This window comes from Monodon monoceros, unplaced genomic scaffold, assembly GCF_005190385.1.
Source record: "Monodon monoceros isolate NGI ecotype Baffin Bay Population unplaced genomic scaffold, NGI_Narwhal_1 Super_Scaffold_6, whole genome shotgun sequence".
Classification (NCBI taxonomy): domain Eukaryota; kingdom Metazoa; phylum Chordata; class Mammalia; order Artiodactyla; family Monodontidae; genus Monodon; species Monodon monoceros.
Window position 1 is genome coordinate 65930702 of NW_021703783.1, and position 27389 is coordinate 65958090.

Here is a 27389-nt window from a genome sequence, read left to right on the forward strand (position 1 = left end):
AATGATAGCAGTTCACTACTTTCTGAGGCAGACAGTTGGAAAGTACATCTTGGTATTTAAGGGAAATCATTAGCCAACTACATTATGAGATCAGATTGTATCTGTGAGGACCATTGTATCTGATTCCACTCATATTAGTCTGTTTTTCAAATATATGAAAGCAACCATTATATTCCACTACTCCTCTCATCTTGAGTCATTCTGTCTGCAGGCTAGCAAACTCAGTTTCCAACTACTTTTTTAATGCATGTATTTCAGAACTATTTATTTTCCTTGTACACATTTTAATTTAAATATACCTATCTTAAAGTGTGATTTTCATAATAAGATTAAATGTGATCTCACCATTGTGGAAAATAACTTGTAAGGACAAGCTAAGATTTGTTAGATAATTCAAACGTTGCATGTTATAGATTCAAGGAGACAGACTCCACAGGATATCCCAGAGATATCAAAATCCAGATGGTCACTATTTATTCTTCCTGGAAAGGCAGTAAGAGTGCCTTGTTCCTGTCTACCTTCCTGAGTATGGCTAACATAAAAAACCCTTATACCCATTCTTTACCCTCCAATACCTTATAGTCTAATGAGATAAAAGACTGATAATCACAAGATAAAAATAGATTGTAGTAACTACTCCTATTGAAGTAGAACACATTGAGTCTCTTTTATTATGAAGGTCTGAGGTCTCCAAGGTCTCTAAATTCCCTTTGCTCAGATTTATTTATGACTTGAATAAATAGTTATTTATTCATTTATATGAATTAGGGTAATTAACCTAAAGAAATCATACCTCTTTAACCATTCATTTTTTGTTGTTTTCTCCTCATTCACTTGTTTCACAAACATTTTCTTTAACATCTTTACTGTAGTATAATTGCTTTACACTGGTGTGTTAGTTTCTGCTGTATAACAAAGTGAATCAGCTATACAAAAACATATATCCCCATATCTCCTCCCTCTTGCATCTCCCTCCCACCTTGTCTTTCCCACCCCCCTAGGTTGACATAAAGCACCTAGCTGATCTCCCTGTGCTATGCGGCTGCTTCCTATTAACTATCTATATTTGGTAGCATATATATGTCCATGCCACTCTCTCACTTCGTCCCAGCTTACCTATCTCCCTCCTCGTGTCCAAAAGTCCATTCTCTACATCTGCATCTTTATTCCTGTCCTGCCTCTAGGTTCTGCAGAAACTTTTTTTAAAATTTTTTTAGATTCCATATACATGTGTTAGCATACGGTATTTGTTTTTCTCTTTCTGATTTAATTCACTCTGTATGACAGCCTCTAGGTCCATCCACCTCACTACAAATAAATCAATTTCATTTCTTTTTATGGCTGAGTAATATTCCATTGTATATATGTGCCATGTCTTCTTTATCCATTCATCTGTCAATGGACACTTAGGTTGCTTCCATGTCCTGGCTATTGTAAATAGAGCTGCAATGAACATTGGGCTACATGACTCTTTTTGAATTATGGTTTTCTCAGGGTATATGCCCAGTAGTGGGATGCTGGGTCATATGGTAGTTCTATATTTAGCTTTTTAAGGAAGCTCCATACTGTTCTCCATAGTGCCTGTATCAATATACATTCCCACCAAGAGTGTAGGAGGGTTCCCTGTTTTCCATGCCCTCTGCAGCATTTATAGTTTGTAGATTTTTTGATGATGGCCATTCTGACTGGTGTGAGGTGATACCTCATTGTAGTTTTGATTTACATTTCTCTAATGAATAGTGATGTTTAGCATCCTTTCATGTTGGCAATCTGTATATCTTCTTTTGATAAATGTCTATTTAGGTCTTCTGCCCATTTATGGATTGGGTTTTTTGTTTTTTTGATATTGAGCTGTATGAGCTGCCTGTATGTTTTGGAGATTAATCCTTTGTCAGTTGCTTCATTTGCAAATATTTTCTCCCATTCTGAGGGTTGTCTTTTTGTCTTGTTTATGGTTTCCTTTGCTGTGCAAAAGCTTTGAAGTTTCATTAGGTTCCATTTGTTTATTTTTGTTTTTATTTCCATTTCTCTAGGAGATGGGTCAAAAAGGATCTTGCTGTGATGTATGTCATAGAGTGTTCTGCCTATGTTTTCCTCTAAGAGTTTTATAGTGTCTGTCCTTACATTGAAGTCTTTAATCCATTCTGAGTTTATTTTTGTGTATGGTGTTAGGGACTGTTCTAATTTCATTCTTTTACATGTAGCTGTCCAGTTTTCCCAACAGCACTTATTGAAGGGGCTGTCTTTTCTCCATTGTATATTCTTGCCTCCTTTATCAAAGATAAGGTGACCATATGTGAGTGGGTTTATATCTGGGCTTTCTATCCCATTTCACTGATCTCTATTTCTGTTTTTGTGCCAGTACCATACTGTCTTGATTACTATAGCTTTGTAGTAGTCTGAAGTCAGGGAGCCAGATACCTCCAGCTCCATTTTTCTTTCTCAAAATGGCTTTGGCTATTCGGGGTCCTTTTGTGTTTCCATACATATTGTGAATTTTTTTGTTCTAGTTCTGTAAAAAATGCCATTGGTAGTTTGATAGGGATTGCATTGACTCTGTAGATTGCTTTGTGTAGTATAGTCATTTCCACAATGTTGAACCTTTCAATCCATGAACATGGTATATCTCTCCATCTGTCTGTATCATCTTTAATTTATTTCATCAGTGTCTTATAGTTTTTCACGTACAGATCCTTTGTCTCCTTAGGTAGGCTTATTCCTAAGTATTTTATTCTTTTTGTTGCAATGGTAAAAGGGAGTGTTTCCTTAATTTCTCTTTCAGATTTTTCATCATTAGTGTATAGGAATGCAAGAGATTTCTGTGCATTAGTTTTATATCCTGCCACTTTACCAAATTCATTTATTAGTTCTAGTAGTTTTCTGGTAGCATCTTAGGGATTCTCTATGTATAGTACCATATCATCTGCCAGCAGTGACAGTTTTATTTCTTTTCCAATTTGGATTCCTTTTATTTCTTTTTCTTCTCTGATTACTGTGGCTAGAACTTCCAAAACTATGTTGAATAACAGTGGTTAGATTGGGCAACCTTGTCTTGTTCCTGATCTTAGTGGGAATGTTTTCAGTTTTTCACCATTGAGAATGATCTTGGCTGTGGGTTTGTCATATATTGCCTTTATTATGTTGAGGTAAATTCCCTCTATGCCTACTTTCTGGAGGGTTTTTATCATAAATACATGTTGAATCTTGTCAAAAACTTTTTCTGCATCTATTGAGATGATCATATGGTTTTTCTCCTTCAGTTTGTTAATATGGTGTATCACATTGATTGATTTGCATATATTGAAGAATCCTTGCATTCCTGGGATAAACTCCACTTGATCATGGTGTATGATCCTTTAATGTGCTCTTGGATTCTGTTTGCTTGTATTTTGTTGAGGATTTTTGCATCTATATGTTCATCAGTGATATTGTTCTGTACTTTTTGTGACATCTTTGTCTGGATTTGCTATCACGGTGATGGTGGCCTCATAGAATGAGTTTGAGAGTGTTCCTCCCTCTGCTATATTTTGGAAGAGTTTGAGGAGGATTGATGTTAGCTCCTCTGTAAATGTTTGATAGAATTCACTTGTGAATCTATCTGGTCCTGGGCTTTTGTTTGTTGAAAGATTTTTAATTGCAGTTTTGATTTCAGTGCTTGCGATTGGTCTGTTTATATTTTCTATTTCTTTCTGGTTCAGTCTTGGGAGGTTGTGCTTTTCTAAGAATTTGTCCATTTCTTCCAGGTTGTCCATTTTATTATAGTTGCTTGTAGTAATCTCTCATGATCCTTTTGTATTTGTGCAGTGTCAGTTGTTACTTCTCCTTTTTCATTTGTAATTCTATTGATTTGAGTCTTCTCCCTTTCTTTCTTAATGAATCTGGCTAATGTTTTATCAGTTTTGTTTATCTTCTTAAAGAACTAGCTTTTAGCTTTATTGATCTTAGGTATTGTTTCCTTCATTTCTTTCTGATTTATTTCTGATCTGATCTTTATGATTTCTTTACTTCTGCTAACTTTTGGGATTTTTGTTCTTCTTTCTCTTATTGCTTTATGTGTAAGGTTACGTTGTTTATTTGAGATGTTTCATGTTTCTTGTTTCTTGAGGTAGAAATGTGTTGCTATAAACTTCCCTCTTGAACTGCTTTTGCTGCATCTCATAGGTTTGGGTCATCATGTTTTCATTGTCATTTGTTTCTAGGTATCCTTTTGATTACCTTGATTTCATCAGTGATCTCTTGGTTATTTAGTAGTGTATTGTTTCATCTCCATGTGGTTGTATTTTTAACAGTTTTTTTTCCAGTAATTGGTATCTAGTCTCATAGTGTGTGGTCAGAACAACGCTATGATTTCAATTTTCTTAATTTTACCAAGGCTTGATATATGACCCAAGATATGATCTATCCTGGAGAATGTTCCATGAGCACTTGAGAAGATAGTGTATTCTGGTGTTTTTGGATGGAATGTCCTATAAATATCAATTAAGTCCATCTTGTTTAATGTATCATTTGAAGCTTGTGTTTCCTTATTTATTTTCATTTTGGATGATCTGTCCATTCGTGAAAGTGGGGTTAAAAATCCCCTACTATGATTGTGTTACTGTCAGTTTCCCCTTTTATGGCTGTTAGCATTTGCCTTATGTATTGAGGTGCTCCTATGTTGGGTGCATAAATATTTACAATTGTTATATCTTCTTCTTGGATTGATCACTTGACATTATGTAGCATCCTGCATTGTCTCTTGTAATAGTCTTTATCTTAAACTCAATTTTGTCTGATATGAGTATTGCTACTGCAGCTTTCTTTTGATTTCCATTTGCATGGAATATCTTTTTCCATCCCCTCACTTTCAGTCTGTATGTGTCCCTAGGTCTGAGGTGGGTCTCTTGTAGATAGCATATATATGGGGCTTGTTTTTGTATGCATTCAACCAGTCTATGTCTTTTGGTTGGAGCATTTAATCCATTTACATAAGGTAGTTATCAATATGTGTGTTCCTATTACCATTTCCTTAATTGTTTTACGTTTGTTATTTTAAGTCTTTTCCTTATCTTGTTTCCTGCCTAGAGAAGTTTCTTTAGCATCTGTTGTAAAGCCGGTTTGTTGGTGCTGAATTCTCTTAGCATTTTCTTCTCTGTAAAGGTTTTAATTTCTCCATCAATTCTGAATGAGATCTTTTCTGGGTAGAGTAATCTTGGTTGTAAGTTTTTACCTTTCATCACTTTAAATGTGTCCTGCCACTCCCTTCTGGCTTGCAGAGTTTCTCCTGAAAGGTCAGCTGTTAACCTTATGGGGATTCCCTTGTATGTTATTTGTTGCTTTTCTCTTGCTGCTTTTAATATTTTTTCTTTGTATTTAATTTTTAATAGTTTGATTAATATGCGTGTGGCATGTTTTTCCTTGATTTATCCTGTATGGGACTCTCTGTGCTTCCTGGACTTGATTGACTCTTTCCTTTTCAATATTAGGGTAGTTTTCAACTATAATGTCTTCAAATATTTTCTCAGCCCCTTTCTTTTTCTATTCTTCTTCTGGGACCCCTATAAGTCAAATGGTGGTATGTTTAATGTTGTTCTAGAGGTCTCTGAGAGTGTCCTCAATTCTTTTCATTTTTTTTTTCTTTATTCTGCTTTGCAGTAGTTATTTCCACTATTTTATCTTCCAGGTCACTTATCCATTCTTCTTCCTCAGTTATTCTGCTTTTGATTTCTTCTAGAGAATTTTAAATTTCATTTATTGTGTTGTTCCTCATTGTTTGTTTGCTCTTTAGTTCTTCCAGTTCCTTGTTAAATGTTTCTTTTATTTTCTCCATTCTATTTCCAAGATTTTGGATCATCTATACTATCATTACTCTGAATTCTTTTTCAGGTAGACTGCCTATTTCCTCTCCATTTGTTTGGTCTGGTGCATTTTTACCTTGCTCCTTCATCTGCTGTGTATTTCTCTGTCTTCTCATTTTGCTTAACTTACTGTGTTTGGCATCTCCTTTTCGCAGGCTGCAGGTTCATAGTTCCCATTGTTTTTGGTGTCTGCCCTCAGTGGGTAAGGTTGTTTCAGTGGGTTGTGTAGGTTTCCTGGTGGAGGGGGCTGGTGCCTGTGTTCTTCTGGATGATGCTGGATCTTGTCTTTCTGGTGGGCAGGGCTGTGTCCAGTGTTTATTTTAGGGTGTCTGTGAACTTATTATTATTTAAGTCAGCCTCTCTGCTGATCGGTGGGGTTGTGTTCCTGTCTTGTTGTTTGGCATAGGGTATCCAGCACTATAGCTTGCCAGACATTGAGTGGAGCTGGGTCTTAGCGTTGAGATGGAGATCTCTGAGAAAGCTTTCACCCTTTGATATTATGTGGGTCTGGGAGGTCTCTGGTGGACCAATGTCCTGAACTTGGCTCTCCTACCTCAGAGCCTCAGGCTTGACACCCAGCTGGAGCACAAAGACTTTGTCAGCCACACGGCTCTGAAGAAAATGGAGAAAAAAGAAAGAAAGAAAGAATAAAATATAATAAAGTTATTAAAATAAAAAATAATTATTAAAGATAAAAAAATTAAAAAGAAAGAAAGAAAGAAGAGAGCAACCAAACCAAAAAAACAAATCTACTAATGATAACAAGTGCTAAAAACTGCACTAAAAAAAAGAAAAAGGACAGACAGAAGCCTAGGACAAATGGTGAAATCAAAGCTATACAGACAAAATCACACAAAGAAGCCTACACATACACACTCACAAAAGAGAAAAAGGAAAAAATATATATATCATTGCTCCAAAGTCCACTGCTTGAATTTTGGGATAATTTGTTGTCTATTCAGGTATTCCACGGATGCAGCGTACATCAAGTTGATTGTGGAGATTTAATCCACTGCTCCTGAGGCTGCTGGGAGAAATTTCCCTTTCTCTTCTTTCTTCGCCCAGCTCCTGGGGTTCAGCTTTGGATTTGGACCCACCTCTGCATGTAGGTCACCTGAAGGCATCTGCTCCTCCTCCACCAGACTGCATGGGGTTAAACAGATGATTGGGGGCTCTGGCTCACTCAGGCTAGCGGGCGGGAGGGGTACAGAATGTGAGGCCAACCTGTGGAGGCAGAGGCCAGTGTGATGTTGCAACAGCCCGAGGAACTACGTATGTTCTCCCGGGGAAGTTGTGCCTGGATCCCGGGACCCTGGCAGTGGCGGGCTGCACAGGCTCCCAGCATGGGAGGTGAGGACAGTGACCTGTGCTTGCACACAGGCTTCTTGGTGGCTGCAGCAGCAGCCTTAGCGTCTCATGCCCGTCTCTCGTGTCTGCACTGGTAGCCACGGCTCATGCTCATCTCTGGAGCTCATTTAGGTGGTGCTCTGAAATCTCTCCTCGCGCACCCTGAAACCAGTGGTGCCTCTTAGGCAGCTCCATACTTTTACCCGGACTCCCTCCCAGCTAGCTGTGGCGCACTAGCCCCCTTCAGGCTGTGTTCAAGCAGCCAACCCCAGTTCTCTCCCTGGGATCTGACCTCCGAAGCCCGAGCCTCAGCTCTCAGCCCCCACCCGCCCCGGTGGGTGAGCAGACAAGCCTCTCAAGCTGGTGAGAGCTGGTCAGCACCGATCCTCAGTGCGGGAGTCTCTCTGCTTTGCCCTCTGCACCCCTGTTGCTGCCCTCTCCTTCGTGGCTCTGAAGCTTCCCCCCTCCGCTTACCAATCCCCCCTCCCCCCGCTTACCCCATGCTCTGTCTCTGCCAGTGAAGGGGTTTCCTAATATGTGGAAACTTCCTCCTTCACAGCTCCCTCCTTGAGGTGCAGGTCTCGTCCCTATTCTTTTGTCTCTCTTTTTTCTTTTGACCTACCCAGGTATGTGGGGAGTTTCTTGCCTTTTGGGAAGTCTGAGGTCTTCTGCCAGTGTTCAGTAAGTGTTCTGTAGGTGTTCCACATGTAGATGTATTTTTGATATATTTGTGGGGAGGAAGGTGATCTCCACATCTTACTCCTCCTCCATCTTGAAGCTCTTTTCACAAATATTTTTATTTGTTCAGGAAAGTCATGAAAATTTCTTTCACTCTGTCTTTGTAATGTTCTTTTTACCCATTGCTTTTCCTTCTTTCAATTCTCACAAGACTGGAATTTTCGTAACTTGTTTATTATAACTAAAAATTAAACATTCAACGTTTATTAAAGCAGCACTATTCATTTTTTAGCAAAGAAAAAAGGCTTTTCTTTAAAAATGCAATTATTTTAAAAATCAAGTTTAATTTTCTGTTAATTTTGAGAGTGCTCAGAAGATCCCTTAAAGAACCCTAAATTATGTTTCTATTCTATACCTTCATTTTTTTTTACTCTGAAACTTCCACTGCTCAAGATATTTATTAAAAATCATACCACTTAAGCATTGTTCTATTTTTGACTAATTTATCAGAAGAATAATATATAAATACATAAAGCTTCAACTACATCATGTTTAAAAAAAGAAGTTTCTGCAGTATCCTGAAAATCAAAGATTTATGTGCAAATTGAAAAATGATTATTTCCAAAGAATGAACGTATAAACATGCGTGAACACAACTTATACATGTCTAATATTTCTTCTGCTGTTTCTTGAGATAAGCACATAAATGAATTCTTGGGTCTTTCTCCATGTGATAATCATGCCCAGAATTCTTATATTATTTCACCCAAGACAACTTTGGTATTCTAGTATTCTAGTATTCCAATACTAGGCTAGTATTCTAGTCTGTCTTAAATATTAAAAACTCTTAGCCTGGGACAAATTGTCAGCTTAAAATGCTACAGTCAATGAGATGATTATGTGGGACATTGTTTTTGCAGCTCAATAATTATTTTCCCTCAAAATAGGTTGCTAGGGTTAGAGTTATCAAATAAGAATAATTATGATATGACGGTGACCTTGAAAATGTCATAGTTCTGTGTTTTAAAAGTATTTTGTAAAAATGTTGGAGCAAATGGTCAAACAATTTTCTTTACAGCAGGAATTCTGAGATCTTATGTAATATGGTTCAAGAGCATTGTAATCTCTAAGGGATGATATAGTAGGCAGCATTTCTAGGGAAAAAAATGTGTGTGTACACACACGCAGGCACACATACATATTATCTATCCATCTATCTACACATATACAAATAACTGTTTGAGGAATATATCGTGGGACTACTGTTCCAAATAACACACTTTAAGAAATGCTGGTATAGGTGAACTATTCATCTCACATCAGTTTAAAAAAGGACTAAGAGATAATTTCTTTGGTGTTTTGCTCAGAGTCAAACAGATAATTAATGACAAAACTTTATTTAAAAGATATGGCTATAGCAGCAGCAGTAGCACAAACAGCTCAGCTACATTGTCATCAGCATACAGGCAGCCAGTCAAAAAGTAAAATGAAGACAAGGCACACTAACCACTCCCAAATTCTGAGTCTTACATTATTTTTTCTCTTTTTCAAAAACATAAGAGCATATAATCAAAAGGATTCTGAGTTTCAACTTTGTTTTTATTTTTTAAATGTGTCAGTATTTTACACTGCTGTATGTACAAACTTTATACAGAAGCATAATCTTACGATTTTTAAATAAGAATATAGGAATGGTTTAACAAACCATTAGGGTTGTTTTGCCCAAGTTATTGCTTTTTAAAAATGTCTTCACTGTACATAATATATATGGAGTTAACTTAAGAAATATTAGAAACATCTTTTAGAAGAATGTAGTTTGATATTTATTTAGTATAAAAAGTTTGTGCACAGTGCAACAAATACAGTTTTTACAAATTGGTTTAGAAACATATATATATATATATATATATATATATATATATGTCTTCTTGTCTAATTAGTACCCTTTCTCCTTGCCCCTTACTGCCATAACATTCAGAGGTGAGCTGTTGAGTTGTGAATGCTGTTTTTTTTTTTAATTGAACAAATAGCAGTAATAATTTAATAGAAAATCAAAATTTCCTAAAGTAGTTACTTTCAAACACTATCCACTAAAGTACTCTTCTATTCATCTTTCTGCCTTGGTCAATCTTGTAAGCTATTTTAAAAACAACATTTTACTGTATTCCTACTGTTCATTCCTTTATGGCAAATACATAACTTGAGCTCTCTGCATATTTTTCTGTGTGTGTGTGTGTTCTCCCCATTTATGTATTCTGTCTCTATCTTTGCTCTCTTTTAATGAATGAATCAATCATTATATATTAATTGTTCATCTTATACCACAGTATGGTAAAAAATGGAAGAGATGCAAAGGAATCTAAGGCAAGATTCTTTCCTTCAAACAGTTTATAATAAACTTAGGGAAAGAAAAGTGGCTTGAGTTAAATATTTACATGCTGTAATGACTGTAAAGACAATATAAATTAAGGGAACCTGACATTGATATGGATTCTAAGGGTCTGAGAAGAAATTTTAGAATTGAAGTGAGGTTATATTGTCCTTCAGGGTTTTAGAGGAGGAAAAAAATAATTCCATGCAACAGTGGAAACTCAGAAGTATGAATGAGAATAAGGTAGTCAGCCTCATACATGAAGAAGGTGCATATATTTTGGAGAGCCAAGGAACCAGGAATGGAATGACTATTTAACACTAGGTTGTTTAATCTAGCAGTACGTTTTACCTTATTATTAAAATAAAATGTAACATTTTGATAATTTCAACATATACAAAAAATTATTTGTTAAATACTGAATACTTATTACTAAAATTCAACATTTTTGCAAAGAAGGAATAGAAGTAAATATCCCTAACCACATTAACAAAATAAAAACAAAAACCTACACACATTTTAGTAAATGGAGAGCTATTAGAAATGTTTCTTTAGGTATCAATAAAACTAAAAATATCCTCATTATTTTACTGCTTTTGGTATTACATGGGCGGTCCTAGGTGAAATCATAATAATGATAATAATAGTGATATAGATGCACATGAGAAATTAGGATTACTTTTCTTCATTTACAGATAGTATTCTTATTTCCAATAGAAAAACTAGAAAAAAATGCTTATTTATTAAATATTGCCTGAGCATAGCAAGTTCATGGATATACATTCATTTAAAAAATTTTATATACTAGCAACAACTAATTAGAAAGTGTAATGTAAAAATATCTCACAATAGTAGTAGCATGTTCCAGTACCTAGGAATAAGCCAAAAAGGCAAGATATTTATAGGTATAATTATAATTTTTAATGAATGTTTTAAAATAAGATAATTATGTGCAAAGATGTACCATGTTCATGAATGGGAATGTTCAATATTCAATAGATATCAATTCTCTATAAATTAATTTATCAATTCAAAGCAGTGAAATCAAAACCACCACTTTTTTTTTCCATTAAAATTGAAAAACCCTTCATTAAATTTTTAGGGAATTTTAAAAGCCATGAGTAGGCCAGACAATATAACATAAACCCAAGGAGAGAAGATATGACATTTAAAGGCTTAAGACACAAAACTATAAAATTCAAGAATTTGGGTGTTGAACCAGGCATAGGCAAATAGATTATTCAGAAACAGAACTTAAACATTTTGGCTATCATTATTATTAAATCAGACAAAGTCTTATACTCATATTCTAAGATGCAGGAAAACCCCTGGTACCAATATATCCCAGAGAAAACTTTCCTATACTTGTATGATGAGATAAGTGTAATGTTACTCATTTCAACATTATTTGCGTTAGAAAAGAAAACAAATGAAGTAGATTTCAAGATTGTAAAGCATGAATAAACTATAAATACAATGGATCATCAAACAACAGCAAAGTGAATGCAGTTGTACTTGAATACTTGAATTATCCAAATTGAATTATCCAGTTTTACAAGATTGTAAAAACAATTTTGTGTAAAGAAAGGTTGCAAACATATATTATGATAGCAAGTTTTGTTGATTATACACACCAGTGTTTTGTCACTTTTTATACATGTATATGTAGTATATATGTACACATATGTATATAGGTATGTGCAAATATAGGTATGTACATGTGCACCAAATGATAAGAACATAGATGCAGTAGTACTTAGCTTTGAAGAAAAAAGAAAAATGTGAGATTGTGGAGGAAGTACAAGGATAGTTTCAACTATATCTATAAAGGTTTGTTTTAAAGTTTTCCAAATTTGTTCTCTTTGATATCTTCTTCCTTGGACTGGAGTTGATGGAAATCATCCATATATTACATAATAAACTAACAGCTCTTTTGTGAAGAAAACCTCACTCTCTAGTCCCATCAAAAGCTCAATAAATTCTTTGTCTTTCTTATATTGCCTGGGGGTGGGGGATGAAAGCCTAATGCTAGTAGAACCACTATTATAATCTCTTAGCATACCTTGTACAGCTGGTTTAGCAACTGGATTTAGAATGTGGGGTATTTGGATCTGTAGTTTAGTCTTGACCTCTTTAGCCTGAACCACCTCTGAGATAGGAAGAATCCCATTTTGACATGTTTCACTAATGGTCTCTCCCCTTATGTATTTCCCCCTTGACATAACCATACAGTTCCCTTGCATAGTTATCCTGTGAAATTATAATTCAATGTGCTATGCTTATTTTGCTTCAGAAATCAATATTGTTTTCCATTGGTGTCCAAATAGGTAGAGATTCTTCAAAGTGCGTTCAGAATCTCTTGTGATATTTAACTAAACTCTATTTCTGACTTCCCTCCATCCTTACTCCCACAGTGAAGGAAAACAAAATGGAAAAGCATCTATTGTTGCTTTTCTTCTATAGGAGAATGAGGGCTTAGTCAGAGAAGGTCCATAATTATCAGCATCTTATGAACCTAGAATTTTCTAACTTTGCATATCTGATCATTGAAATCTTAATGCTTTTTTTTTTCAAATTCCAAATCCTCTGTAAAGCCATGTCTCTCTCTTCTAAGGGAAGCAATTTATTAAAAAAAAAAAATCAGTGTCAACTATGTGCTATCCTTCTAACCACTGAGATAAAGAAATGAATTTAAAAACCACAAAAAGAACAATGAACAAAATAGAAAAATTTCATTTCCTCCTCATTTTATATTCTGTGTAATATAATCTATCATTTTAATTTCTCCTACCACCATCTTCTTCCCTACTCTAAATCCAACTTTACCCAGGCTAGTGCTAATTTCCTTAAAATGCTATATATTTATTGCTATGTTAATTTCTTGATAGCCCTGATTCAGTTTTCTCTATTTCAGTTGCAACACACACCAAAGCAGAGAACATAATAGGGGCTCAACATATATCCGGATTTGACTTTATTCATTTAATAAACATTTTTGGTGTCATACAACATGACAGCTGATTCTAGAATAGAAACTGGATCTGAGCAAATGTAAAATGAATAATGACTTGAGAGAAGCAGATGTTATTATACATGAATTAAAGATCATTTGTTCAAGTTTGATGTATCATATTAGTTCCTAATTGGGCAAGAAAGAAGGGGTCTGCATAGGCATTAAATGACTATATGGTCCAGGATCCTGAATGGTTAAAAGAATGTGCTGTCAGGTTGCTAACACAATAGCAGGGAATTGACAGGGGGAAAATGTGAAACAGCTGTTGTTATATTTTAAGAAGTCTTAAATAATGCTAAACGGTGATTTTTAAAAGATTATTTAAAGATTTAGGGAGAGAATCAGGTTTTAATTACAGCAAAGAGTAGGAATAGAAAATGCATGTAGAAAAGTATAACCACAATGAGTTAGTGAAAGAAGGTAGAGAACAGTGATATGAATACAAATAATGCTTATATTTGAAACTATATAGAGTGCAAAATACATTTGGCTTATCATATCCTATCTTTACAGCAATGCTTTGAAACAGGAACATGATTAGAACTTGCACTGAATTCTACATACCTTCAACCTAGTTCCCATTGCTTCAAATTAAAACTATTTGTAGTTTTGATAGAAGTTGTTTGTGTGAGATAAGAAGTATTCTTCTAGGATCAAATGGAAGTTTTATTTCTATATATTTTCTAGTTTAGTCTGAATTATTATTGATTCTCCCATCAATAAAGAAGTATGAAAGGAATAATGGGATTATTTTGGTAAAAGGAATATTCTGGAATCAATGTGGAAAATGGAGAAGAGTGGAGAAAAGACAAACATAGAAAAAGGAAGGATAATTAGAAGGCTGTGGAATTAATCTGGTGAGAGGTATGAAATAAGAAGTGAAGTCATGTGAAATAAGAAATGTCAATGGAGACAAGGAGAATGGATCAGTGTTTGGATGCAGGGATAAAAGAGAGGAAATATTGACAACTAAAAACTAGATTTCTAGCTTTAGACACTGGCTATTACACAATGTCCGTCTCTATTAACACCAGAAAAGGGAGAGATTTTGTGGTAAATGGGAGACAAATTGGTTTGAAAACATTTTGAGTGAAGTATTTGTTCTAGGATGTCCAAATCAGAATTTCTAATATAGAAGTAAATAAGTAAATATAATCTTACAGCAGAACTCTGGAAAGATTTAAAAAATCTAGGTGATGAAAGAAGTTATGGAAATGAATGTTTTCACTAAGTAGAGTGTGCCATTAGAAGGCATGATGGTGGGTGGTGAAAACTGGTGAACACCAACAGATAAAAATTTAGCATAGGGAAAAATGCCATGAAAAAGATGGAGAAAAAGTTGCTATATATGTAGGGGGAAATATGGGAAGGTGTTTTATTGCAGATCTCAAGGTAAAAAATCATGGGAAGAAAAAGAGAGGTTGATTAAATCAAAGAGAAACCATGAAAAATAATAGCTAAAAGTCAGTTTTCCTACAAAGTGACCATTCACAACTTTAACCAGACTTGTTTTGGTAAAGATTTGAGTATAGACCCCAGGCTGCAAGAGTTTGAGGTGTGAATAAAGAAAGGTTGGACACAAGTCTTAGTGGGAATGAAAGAGACACTTGGTCTTTGGGTGTGAATAAAAGAGACAATTATTAAAGGCATGAAGAGGAGGTGATAGAATATAGCATAGAGATGGTGAGATTAGCCTTGCTATGGGAGGAATATTTCCATTTTTACCAGAGAGGAAAGAGGCAAAGGTGTTGAGGCAATTTTATCTACTTTGCAACAACTCAAAAACTAACAGGAAAATAGTAAATGTTTTTGATAATGATAACCTCATTCTGTTCAAACTAGAACCAATTTAGATCTTAAGGTTTGTCAAAAAGAATGAGCTTAAATGTTCAGATGTTTAAAAACAAACATCTAGAGCAGCAATTTAGAGTAACATGATATTGATCAAGAGAGTAGTTAACCTCTCATAGCTAGTAGGTATTTGCATGTTTAATCACAGATGGTGTGTATAGATTTGTGCCAGAACTTGCTGTCTCTAATTGGAAACACCTCAAGTCAACTCCAGGCCTCCTTTTCAGAAGCCAAATGCACTTTTAGCCCAATGCTGCCATTAAAATTCCAGGTTTTTAAAAGATGTTATTCCAAAAACTCACTGCCATAAAATATATGTGCATTTTATTATCTCCCTTCCCTATGTCAGTACTCTCAGAGTGTAATTTCTTCACCTAAATAAATATATTTAAAATACATTGATTATAATAAATTTGACTTTAATTTGTCTCATATGAAGTTTGTTTTTCCCCCTCATTTCAATATTCATAAAAATATGTTTGAACAATCACTCAAACAACAACAACAAAACCTTACTCTTCCTAACTCTATATCTATTTTTTCCTCATAGACAATATCTTTTCCACACCAACAAATAGCATTTATATTCTTTATATTTTCTGAAGGCTTATCAGAGTCACTGGTTATATTTCATTAACTGATCTGTATGGTTATTGATAGCTAGTTCACTGTTGGTCACATTTTTAATTGTCCCCTAATACTTCAAAATTTTCTGACATCTCTCCTAATCCTTCAAGTTTTCTTTCATTTCTGCACATTTTAAACTAATGAAATACCCTTTAATAGTCCATACTGTGTTATAAAAGTCTGTTCTGTGTTTTCATTTTTACTTTATAAAATAAAATTTATAAATGAACATATAAATAAAGGATATCTCCATTTAGGATTATAGTGGGATTATTTTAAAATATTAGCAACTGTATTTGTGCATCTACAAAAAGTGAGTGCAAGTAAGTGTGGGGTTAGAACAGTTAGGGAAAAAGAGAGTAATGGAAGGGATATAGAACAAAAATACTAATAATATTAAATAATTATCAATAATGTTTAAGTTCTACATTTATTGGGGATACCATCCTCTTTAAGTTATATTCATAATCTTATTAAATATGTACAATTATAATGACCACATCAAAGTAGAAAGAGAACTTGAGATTTAGAGAAGTTATTATAAATGACATCAATGATCACACAGCTAGTAATAGTGAAGCCAGAATTTGAGCGCCAATTGTCTGAATCTAGGAAGGATCTTAAACACTAATAATATTTCTGGTTAGAGATTGTTCTACAATTGGAATTTGAGCACTAGTTCTATGATTACTAGTGATAGAAACTTAAAGAACGAATTTCTGAAGCTTGGTTACCTTTGCTTTCATATTTGGGTAATGTTTGTTTGTATTAGGTAGGTTTAATTGCTACCACAAAAAGACTCTTAACATCTTTTACCCAAACAAGTTAGGAGATTAATTATCTCTCAAGTAACAATCTAGAGATGGGCAATTGATTTAAGAATGGGCTGCTAAACTAGCATGGCAAGCAGCCCACCTGAAAGTCATAAAGAAATTCATATTTCTTATATCTTTTCAATTTATCATTACCTAAGGCCTTTTTCTTATTTCACATGATATAATACACACTTTTGTAATGAGGGAAAGAGAAAATGGAAAGCAAGAAATTGCCTTATAAAATGCTATAAGTTGCAAAAATCACTTATTCCATTGACCAAAATCAGTCATTTATATACCTAGCTTCAAGAGAGACTGATAAAGGTAGTTTCTAGTTGAGTAATGTGTCAGTAATGTGTCAGTTGAGTAATGTGTCAGTAATGTGAAAATACACGGCTCAAATCTCTCTTTAAGAGAATAGTTTAGGAGAAATGTAATTGGCAGATGTCATCCAGCTGCTGGACTTTTGGATTCACTGTAGCATTCTAGCCAATGATATGCTCTCTTTGGCCTATACAAAGTCAACAGTTATGCTTGTTGGGTTACTAAAGCTAGATTGTTTCTGTTTAGAACCTCTCTGATGGGTAATCATTTTTTTCTAGGTCTCTTTAAATGTCTGGCATATGCTTCCTAAAAGCTGCACTAAACTCAGACCTCATTACCTAATCATTTTACATTCCATTCTTCCTTTCACAGATGCCATACTTTATCATAGTCTGAAAGTGCTCCTCACCAGCTCTTAATCCTTTTTCACTTAGCCTGGAGTTTAAATCTCCTTTACATCTAATTGTACTTTGTCATATGCTTCTCAGAGGACCCAGAATGAGATAGTGGTCATGTGCTTAACTAAAATCTTAGGGGTTCAGTCACACAAGAGGAAGGTTATAATGGATCCCAGGAACATTTTACTTTCTCAATAATGATCTTCAATTGTGTTCCACCAAATATCAATTCATATCATTTTCTCCAAATATGGAACACATTTACTCTCTCTCCAATGAAGAAAATCCAAAGTCCCATATGGTTATTTCATCCAGTTTAAAATTCAGGATCTCTGAATAATGTGATCTCCCTTCTATCCAATTAGCATATGAAACTGATTTAATTTTTTTAAATAAAACATGCTAGTTATCTTCTCACATTGAATATAAAATGACAAAACTGGAACTTGTTGAATACAATAAAAACTCGCACTTGGAAGAAGGAAGAATGCAAACACATTCAGTTATCAACTCCTGATAGGCTGGAATTGAGGAGAATCCTATTCTGTCAATAGAGTTAAGTACTTCTGTTAGCCCATCAGCCTGCACCTTGTTCTTTTCTCTGGAAATAAATCTGTATACCTTATTTTCTATGGCTCCTGGTTTTGTTCTTCGAGAGATATTTTTAAAATTGGTTTAGGGTAGATATTATTAATATTCAGTACTAATGAGCTTCTCTCCACTTATAGGCAGAGGAAAAAATTGTTCTTCTATGCCCACTTGAAGTTACATATGGCCACATGGCTTTCTTTGGCCAGTGAAATAATGGAAGCATCCTAATGGTGGTGGAAACATATATTTACATGGGAGCCATCTGCCTTGGAGAGATGTCTGATTTTACATTAAACATGGTAGATATAAGAAATAAGACTTTTTTTTTTGGTCTTATGCTATAGAGATTTTAGTCTTGCAGTGAAACTCAGTCTACACTGATTAATCTATCATTTTTTTTTTTTTGCATGGTCACATTTTAATGAGTGTTGAAATGTGTGCCTTCTCCAGAAATGGTGAGCTTTTTGAATCTATTTTCTGCTAGGGAAGGTTTGGAAATCTCGGGGCCATTATAGGAATAAAACAATCCAAGATAATTTTGTAATTCAGACTTTTTTTTCTGGCAGTAAATTTATGTAGTAGGTTTCTAGTTGATTCATTCCACTGTTGAATAACCAAACCTAAAAATCTATTCTTGACATCATGTTTAAATCTATTGATTATCTTTTTTTGGTTACTGGCTTCTGTGAGTGAATCATCTGTCTCCCCCTGTTTTTAATCAGAACATCTGAAGCAGTAAGCTATCTGAAACACCTGTCTTAGACTGTTTTTTAACCTCAGTTCTGACTCACAAGATCTAGCTGAAATTCTAAAGGAGAGACCTCAGAGCAAATCTCTGAACAAAAATAATATCTCCTTCTAATTACATTTGAATAACTTCTCCAAACATATGATATACCCCGAATTATTCAGTATAGCTATAGGCTTATGGGCATGTGGTGTGCCTTCTAGGTTAACAAATAACAGCAATTTAACCAAATGTTTGCCAAAACATAATAAGGATCACCAGCTTTTTAGCCTGCAGTACTGCCTGTCCTTCCATATTCTAAGCCAGTACTACATATTTCAGATTATCTATTTATATATTTTTAAAATTTTATGGGCCCCACTTACATCAATGGACAGATCATGCAGACAGAAAATCCTTAAGGAAATACTGGCCTTATGATATATTAAACCAAATGAACTTTATTTATATATGTAAATGAACTTTTATATATATAGAAAATTCTATCCAAAAGAAGCAGAATACACATTCTTTTCAAGTGCACATGAAACATTCTCCAAGATACATCACATGCTAGGTCACAAAACAAGTCTCAATAAATTTAAGATGATTGAAATCATATCAAGCATCTTTCTGACCACACAACTATGAGACTCAAAGTAAAGTACAAGAAAAAAAAAACTACAAAAACACAAACGGGTGGAGACTATACAATATGCTACTAAACAACCAATGAGTCACTGAAGAAATCAAAGAAGAAATCAATAAAATACCTGGAGACAAATGAAAATGGAAATGCAATAATCCAAAATCTGTGGGATGCAGCGAAAGAAAAGTACATGGCAATACAGCCTACTTTGGGAAATGAGAAAAATCTCAAATGAACAACCTAACCTTACTCCTAAAGGAATAGAAAAAAGCGGAACAAACAAAACTCAAAGTTAGTAGAAGGAAAGAAATAATAAAGGTCAGAACAGAAATAAATGAAATAGAGAATTAAAAAAATAGAAAAGATTAGTGAAACTAAGAGCTAATTTTTTGAAAAGGTAAAAAAAATTTATCAACCTTTAGCAAGACTCATCAAGAATAAAAGAGAGCCCAAATAAATAAAATCAGAAATGAAATAGAAGTTACAACCAACACCATAGAAATACAAAGGATTATAAGAGATTACTATGAAAAATTATAGTGCAAGAAAGTTGACAGACTAGAAGAAGTGGATAAATTCCTAGAAATGTACAATTTCTTAAGACTGCATCAGGAAGAAAGAGAAAAAATGAACAGAATGATTACCAGTAATGAAATTGAATCAATAATCAAACAAACTGCCAACAATGAAAATTTCAGGACCAGATGGCTTCACAGGTGAATTCTATTAAACATTTAAAGAATAATGAACACCTATCTTTCTAAAACTATGACCAAAAATTGAAGAGGAAAGAGTGCTTCCAAACTCATTCTACCAGGGCAGCATCACCCTGGTACCAAAATCAAACAAAGACACCACAAAAAAATTATAGGCCAATGTCACCAACTAACACAGATGCAAAAATCCTCAACAAAATATTAGCAAACCAAATTCAACAATACATTAAAGGGATCATACACCATGTTCACGTGGGATTTATCCCAGGGATGCAAAAGTGGTTTAATATCTGCAAATCAGTCAATGTGATATACCACACTAACAAATATGTTTGGGCATTTAAACTAATGGGTTTCTTGATCAATTACATAATCCATTTGGGAGCATTTAATAATTCAGTCACATTAAACGTACTTTCATTTTGGTGTTTATAATTTACTTGCCTTCCAAAGTCCATGATGTCATATATGTTTTACTGAAATTGGGATGAACTAGAGGACGTTCAATGGCATTCTCTTAGATGCCCTTTTGGGGAGTTATGAAGAACAAGAATGCATACACATACCTATATAAAGAGAATCTCTTTCTTTCATACCCTTGAGAACAGTAAAGAGTGTTGAAAAAGGAACCTATTACAGACAAACATTAATTACTCATATGGACATCATCAAGTGCCAACTATGAGCCAGACACTATGCCAAGTACTAACAAAGGAAAGATGAGTAAGATAGTATCTCTTGCCATGGGTTTCAAAACAACAAACATTAATAGGTATTTGGTGATTCTGGTTCAATATTTTGAACTAGATTGATCTGCTAGCCCTCCTGGAACCTCATTACAAGATTTAAAAGACATATAAACCCACATCAATAAACAGAACAGTGGTGGAGAGGCAATTAATGGAAAACGGTTGTAAAAAATACCTGGAAGAAGAACACTTAGTATGTTTGCTAGATAAAGTAAGGCAGGATGATTAGATGGCAAATATCCCCCCCTTAGGTAAATGCATAGAAGTAAATGTAATTATATGACTGGAAAGGACTAGAATAGCTGCAGTTGTAACCCAGAATAAATCATCTGCATTTTGGCATTTGGGAATGCTCAGTAAAATGTCCGACTCTTCACCAACTCATTCTAGAATGAAATATATCAGTTGGCAGGTTTCATTCATGAATGAAAACCACATAGTAGCCTCTCCTTTTACTTTATTAATTTAATCATATAATTAATTTCTCAACAAAACCAAAATTGTCCCTGGAGAAAAAATATATTCAGGGAATTGAAGAGTACATAAACAGAAAAACAAACAATCGCAGCCAAAAAAATTAGAGAAGCTAGGTTAACATATTTAAGCAATCTAGGACAACCAAATTCCAACTAAAAGGACTGTGGAGAAAGAGAGTAGAGGAAACCAAACGGAAGACAGTATAAAAAATAATTCAAGAAATTATTTTAAATTAAAACACAAATCTTCAAGTAAATATGATACATATGATATAAATATAGAGATGTGTGTGTATATGTAAAGTGAATAGAAATAATTGGAGCTTTGATGCATTAGTATTGGTTTTAAGAACGTCAACAATTCTAAAAGTCTTAATTTTTCTTTATTTCAACTTTCACTCACTTGAAATAAAGTATTTTTTCTTTTCATTTGAAATGTGACTGTGGAAGTGTCAGGATAGTAAGGTCAATTGTGGAAAAAACTAACTGAAATAAATATTTTATTTTGAATTTTGTTGAAATATTTCAGGTTCCATTCACTGTACATCACCAAATTAATTCCAGATTTACACAGGGCAAAGGAGTTCATTAATTTCATGTAATCATTGCATTTTGAAAACTTCTGATTAGTCCAGAGAGTCAATGAACACATTGATGCAATAGACGTAGAAGTCTGTTTAATCTCAGAAGAAATTGAAACAAAAAAAAAGTTTAAACAAATTGTGTGGCACTCTTGAAGTTTTTTGTACCTGGACTATGCTGTGAGGTTTTTTTTTTTTCTTTTTTTATAAAATTCACATGGGAAAGTTTGTTTCTTATGCATTTTCAGTTTAAAATTATATGCATGAATATGATCCTCAAGCCTAACATTTTTTATTGTAAATTCCAGATTGCTTTAAATGCCCATTTTTCAGAAAGTATAAAAGCTCAAATAACCATATATCTAATGCCTGATTTTGGATAGATACTGAATTAGATCTGAATGGATACAAATGTGAATAAACCATTATAAGAAAGACCATAGAAAACTTATTCCATTTTGAACTTGGTTTTGGCTCTATTGAAATTTAATTAAAAATAATTAAAGTGTAATTCCATTATTTGGACACATCATATTGCAGTTTATTAAAATGGTACAAGCTTCTGGGCTGAAAGTTATAGGTATCTCAAAATGAAATAGGTTATTTTGAGAGATAACAGTCTGTACAGGAAAGTGAGAGAGAGTGAATTCTGTTTTCATATTGTAAAGGGTTTCTGATATAACAACCACATATACCTACAAAGAAAGACTCTGGCTATATTGATGTGGTTTTTTTTTTTAACATCTTTATTGGAGTATAATTGCTTTACAATGGTGTGTTAGTTTCTGCTTTATAACAAAGTGAATCAGTTATACATATGTCCCCATATCTCTTCGCTCTTGTGTCTCCCTCCCTCCCACCCTCCCTATCCCACCCCTCTAGGTGGTCACTGCCATGAAAATGATTAAAAACACTAGCTCTTCTGTTTAGTCAGTGTGTGTGGTTTTTTGTTTTGTTTTGTTTTTGTGAACACCAGCACAAAGTAACGATACATTACCTACCCAAAGAATATATAATTTCAGTTGAACAGTCTACTCAGTAATACCAAGGCTGTCATTAAATCAAGAAAATTAAGATTGTGGATTTTAGGATGGTTTATAACTTTTCTGGAAAAAATTTGTGCTCGCTTGTCGAGCCTTTTATTTCCCACCCAGCTAAAATTAAATATATCCCTTTTTTGTGCTCACAGACTATTTTATACATATATATGTTCTGTATAAGCATTTTGTTGTATTTGTTGCTTTTGGTCTTTCCCACAAGAGTGTAATGTCTCTAAGGCAGGCATATTGTATTGCTTGTTTATTTATCTTCTTCTCTTACCACATCCATGGGCAGTTTGTAGATGCTCAAAAAGCAGTTACTTGATCTCTCAATTAAAGCAAATATAGAATGATATGTAAGTTCTCACTGCGTATTTGTTGTAGCAATGAGCATTTGTTTCTTCATAAACTACTCAAAATTTAGATACGAATTTAAAAATAACTACAATGGTATATGTTAAAATATTTTATTAAAAATTAAAAAAATAATAAGCACTCAAAACCACATTAAGAATTAGAATGTATATTAAATATTTTAGATAAACTTAGAACATACTCTATTATAATTAAAAGAAAAAACATGATCAATGATCAAATAACACCAACATAGCTGTTAGAATGAAAGAGTAAGTGAATCCTTTGAAAAATCAGTAAAATACACTTTGAAAAAATGTATAAAGAATAGAAGTTTTTAAAAATCACCACAGCTTACATTTATTTTTTTAACTAGGGATTACTAAGATCTAGGGAAGAGAAACGGGAAAACGGCTCATTGATAAGTATTGGATTATGCTGGCAAATAATACTTGGCACTCAGCACTGTCCTCTAGCGTTAGTACCAAGATACTGTTGATAAGGCTAAAACAAGGGGACTCAGTTTCCTCAGTTTCAGCAATGTAGAGGTACAAGTTTAAGTAGAGCAAATTCAGGAGCTGTCATTCTGTACTCAAGCCTTCTTCAGGATAATTGCTCTTACTCCCTTATCCAGAGTGGCTATCTTTCTTATAGTGAGGTCTCTGTATTTTCCTAGAAACACGTTAACAGTTTTTGTATTTGCAGCCATACAGCCTCCATCTCAGCTGCTTTTTATTCTCACTTTTGTTGCCAAAAGAAAAATCTTCCTGGACATGACTGTTGCTGAGCTGAATCAGGGAGAAGTGTTTAGAGGGCAGGTGACAGGTAGGAGTGGGGAGAACACAGACTAGTTGAAAATACCTGAAAAGTTACATCTGTCTTCAAAAGTAAATTTTTACTAAAGAAGAAGAAAGCTTATAAAAAATTAGGTCAATTGTTTAAAAAATATAGAAATTTAAAAATATTTTTGTGATTATTTTGTAATATATGGAAATATCAAATCACTATGTTGAGCACCAGGAACTAACAGTGTTGTAGGTTAATTATACTTCAAAAAGCAAGCAAACAAGCACACTCACAGAAAAAAAGATCAGATTTGTGGTTATCAGAGGTGGAGGAAGAATAGGATGGAGGTAGCCAAAAGGTACAAACTTCCAGTTGTAAGATAAGTAAGTACGAGGGATGTAATGTACAACACAATTAATATAATTAACACTGTTGTATGTTATATAGGAAAGTTAAATCCTAAGAGTTCTCATCACAAGGAAAAACTATTTTTTTTCTTTCTTTTCATTATATATGAGATGATGGATTTTTACTAAATTTATTGTGACAATCATTTCATGATGTAAGTATTTCAGATCATTGTGCTGTACCCCTTAAACTTATATAATGCTGTATGTCAATTATATATCAATAAAACTGAAAGAAAAAATATAGAAACATTTAAATAAAACTTTTCAGTCTCCATGAACAAAATGTTGAATATTGAAGAATAAGAACTATGTCTTTACAATGGAAATTTTAAAACTTTGGCAAATGTGTGTGAACACAACTCTGGTGGAGAAAATAGGATTAAAGAGTCACTATGAGTTGACTATACCAAACTCCTCATGATTATTTTTCTGTTAAAAAAAAAAACTACTTTCATACCACTCTGCAAACCAAAATAGAGTGGTAGCTTATGTTTCACAATTTGTGTTTCTGATTTTAATTTCTCTCACAGCTTTGTCCTACAGAGATTTCCATGCCCTCTACAAATTGAGGCTGGTATGTGTCCCACTTTTGCTTCCAGTTTCTTTACTATCACAGATACCATCAGTGACATTAAACTGGACCTTGCTATTCTACTCCAACATTACTTTGCTGAGTTATAAAAGAATGTTCTTCACTTACTAAATTAAAAAAATATATTTGAGTCATGAGTATAAATTGACCATAGATATCTACAAGTATGCCCTACTACTTGTGCAAATTTGTAACAAATGATCTGTAGAATGCATATATAAGGAGAATTGTGCATCACTACTCAAAACAAGGAATGAGCAAACATTTGCTAGATACAGACTTAAGTAAACTACAGAAGACTTAGAGTTTCCACTCCTCATTTCTCTCCTCCCACCTAATAGAAAGGAACAGTATGCAGAATTAAGTAACTGGCAAACATCCCATAGAGTGGAGAGGTAAGAAAATGAATCATTTTTGGCAATATCATTAGAGATGAAAGAACACCTAGGCATATACCCTATAGCTAGAGAGGTAAAAACATGGTAAAGGGCTTTAAAAATTCTTCTGGTTTTGGTTAACTGTCTTGGAAACAGTTATTAACAAGGAGAGTCATGATTTACCTCTGAATTAATGATACCTTTGCCATGAGAAGCAACCAAGCATTATCTTACATACTGTGGATAAAGCAGATAAAGCATTGATTATGTGAATCCAGGCAAATCTGGGATCAACTGGAAGATATGTTCTAGCTCTGTGACACTGCTCAAGTCATCTGCCTCAGCTTCTTAATGTACTCTTATAAATGTAGAAAACAATATGGGAAACAAAAGCAAAAATAAACAAATGTGACTATATCAAACTAGAAAGATTTGCATAGTGAAGGAAACTATCAAAAAAAAAAAGAAAAAGCAACCTACAAAATGGGAGAAGATATTTACAAATCATACAACCATTAATGTGTTATAAATCCAAAATATGCAGAGAATTTATACAACTCAACATCAAAAAATAAATCCTGGGGCTTCCCTGGTGGCGCAGTGGTTGAGAGTCCGCCTGCCAATGCAGGGGACACGGGTTCGTGCCCCGGTCCGGGAGGATCCCACATGCCGCGGAGCAGCTGGGCCCGTAAGCCATGGCCGCTGAGCCTGCGCGTCTGGAGCCTGTGCTCCGCAACGGGAGAGGCCACAACAGTGAGAGGCCCGCCTACCGAAAAATAAAAATAAAAATAAATCCTGATTAAAAGATGGTCTCCACCTAGAGGGGTGGGATAGGGAGGGTGGGAGGGAGGGAGATGCAAGAGGGAAGAGATATGAGAACATATGTATATGTATAACTGATTCACTTTGTTATAAAGCAGAAACTAACACACCATTGTAAAGAAATTATATTCCAATAAAGATTTAAAAAAAAAAAAAAGATGGTCAGAGGACCTGAATAGACATTTTTCCAAAGAAGATATGGAGATGGTCAACAGACAACTGAAAAGATGCTCAACATCACTAATCATCAGAGAAATGCAAATCAAAACCACAATGAGATACCACTTCATACCTGTCAGAAGGGCAATCATCAAAAGGAACAAATAACAAGTGTTGTCAAGGATGTGGAGAAAAGGGAACCCTCATGGACTATTGTGTGGGATTGTAAATTGATACAACCTCTATGGAAAGCAGTACGGATGTTCCTCCAGAAATGCAAAGTAGAACTCCCATACAATCCAGCAGTTTCACTTCTGGGTATTTACCTGAAGAAAACAAAAACACTAATTTGAAAAGATAAATTGTTCATCGATAAATGAATGGATAAAGAAGATGTGGTATATATATATATCTTCTATATATATATATTGCATTGTGTGTGTGTGAATATCTATACATACACACACACTGGAATATTAGTCAGCCATGAAAAATGAAATCCTGCCATTTGTGACAACATGGATGGATCTAGGGTGTATTATGCTAAGTGAAATAAGTCAGACATAGAAAGACAAATACTTTTTGATCTCATAAAGTGGGGTCTAAAAAAAGAAAGCAAACAAACAAAATAAAATGAAAACAGATACATAGTTACAGAGAACGAAGAAACCAGTGGTTGCCAGAGGGGAGGGGTGTTAGAGGGGTGAGGTAGGTGTAACGGATTAAGAAGTAAAAACTTCCAGTTATAACATAAATAAGCCACTGGGATGTAATATACAGTGTAAGGAATATGGTCATTAATATTGTTATTGCCATAAATTTGTATGGGAACAGAGGATTTTCAGGCTTGCCGTGGTGATCATTCCATAATGTATTCAAATGTCAAATCACTATGTAGCATACTTGTATCTTACATAATATTCAATATGACTTCAATTTAAAAGTATATATGTTAAAATAATTAGATTAATTTTGTGTATCCTTAGATCACTGTTTCTCAGCCTTGGAAAAATTGACAATTTGGGTCAAATAACTCTTTGTTGTGGGCTGCACTGTTTATTGTAGGATGTTTAGCAGCATCCATGGCCTCTACTCACTA